The sequence below is a fragment of the Atta colombica genome, unplaced genomic scaffold (assembly GCF_001594045.1).
Source record: "Atta colombica isolate Treedump-2 unplaced genomic scaffold, Acol1.0 scaffold198, whole genome shotgun sequence".
Lineage (NCBI taxonomy): Eukaryota > Metazoa > Arthropoda > Insecta > Hymenoptera > Formicidae > Atta > Atta colombica.
In genome coordinates, this window is record NW_017259291.1 from 5,548,419 (window position 1) to 5,550,492 (window position 2,074).

The following is a 2,074-nucleotide window of genomic DNA, read 5'->3' on the forward strand; positions in this document are numbered from 1 at the left end:
GCAAAGATATAAATACATATATATATATATATATATGTATATGTATGTATATAAACGAACATAGATTTAGTCGCGCACGCTCGTTCATACATTTCTCTCGCATGTATGAAATATTATATAGTCGGAAGCATCATCGTTATCTCGTGACTTTAACCCTAAACAGTATCGGCGTTACTCAATAAAAATAAAAGAGAACGGAGAGAAAAATCTGTCTAGCTTTAACGATCAGTTTTGTTCCGGAAGGTTGCTTTTGGTGCTTTAACTCACAATAATAAATCTATCTATTGATATATCGCAGTGCAAGAGGGATATTTTTGTATTTTCGCACAAATGGAGCGTTACTGTTTCGGGTTAATAACGATGCTGCGTGCGATCAGCCAGCGGGCTGATCTATGAAGAAAAAAAGAAGAAAGAGGAAGAGATCGATACTATGAGAGTGTTAAACAGCCGTATACATTTATGACTGCAATAATATAAAAGATACAAGATATTTTATTACTTTCTCTTTTTATCCGAATATTCTGACATACTTTTTTAAAAAAATGAACCGCACCTTTGAGTCTCTCCCGCGTTAATTGTTACGTTTACCAAGGGATCATACGTGATATTTCGAATGTTCCATATAGTAACTCGATTGAGTTGTTACGTAAACTAGACTAATTGTAAGATCGCGTAACAAGCAACAGGAGAGAGTGACTATTTTATATGCGTTGCGAAAAGAGACGAAAAGATACAGAATAATTCGCTGTGGAGTGACCACGTCATGTTTCTTCTCCTATTCCAAGCGACGCGAAATTGTACGTTCGATTAAATTACACATATCAATCGTGATCGAGATCGAAGAGAGAAAAAAAAAGAAACGATAGGGCATCATTTTTGAAAAATATCGCATATACTGAAAATGTTGGAGAAATTTATAATATACTCTCTAAATTCTTTGGAGTAGAATCATTCTAAAGAATGAAATCTCACTCTCAAATATTGAAAATTCTGCCACTCTTTCTGAAGAATGACAAAATTTTCACTCTTTAGAATAAAATTACACTTCAAAGAATTTAGAGAGCACGTAACGTATATTATAACATTTTTATTCATTTTCGTATGCGATATTTTTCGAGAATATGACCCCTGATTGAATCGTTTACCTAAAAATCGGTAATCGCGAAATGTTGAAATGCGTGGAATAACGAATCAGTTCGAATCGTTCGTTTTCTTTTCGAAAGGTAACCATCGCTGTCTGAATTCCAGATAGTTAATTACATATCTTGAAACAAAGTGAAAATGATAAAAGTGAACAAATTTACTAGATGTAGACCAATGAAATTATAAATATTCTAGTAAATTCGCTTACTTTCATTATTTTCATGTCGTTTCAAGATACATAATCAACTTCAGTATCTCGGTTCTGTGACTTTAAATAACAGTATCGGTACCGTTATACTACAAGTACTATGTATAATGATAAAAAAAACTATAACAAGAATAAAGCGATGTCAATACTGTCATTAAAGCCCAACAATGAAAATTAACTTTAATCTCGATTCTCGGTTTAATTTTCTGTTTATTTTTTTCTAATTCTTATAAAAGTTAAAGAGTAAATTGGACTGTTGTGAGATTAAAGTTAATCTTACATTGGTAAAACGGGATCTTAGAGAGAATTACAGAATCAGGACACTAATCTATCTCAGGAGACGATCGGTACATCTCGAATTGGCGATTCGACTGTCTCTGCGTTCCTTTAGGCTTATTGCATGTAAAAAGGGGACCGAAACTATTTCACTTCGTCGAATTTTACGTTGAGGGAACACTAATAAAGAAAAAAAGATATTAGCGCTAATATATCGTATTTTTAGGTGATAGAGAGAAGAAGAAAGTGAGCGTTAGGAACCGACTCGCAAAGTGACGTAAATAGCGAAATCAAATTAAGATGAAATATAATGTATCACGTTGACGAAATAAATGAAATAAATTTGACTTGTTCGAAACGAATAAATCATTATTGCTTTCATCTTTTTAATCCCTTATATATATCCGGTAATTTTTTCTTGTCTTCTTCTATATATATATATATATA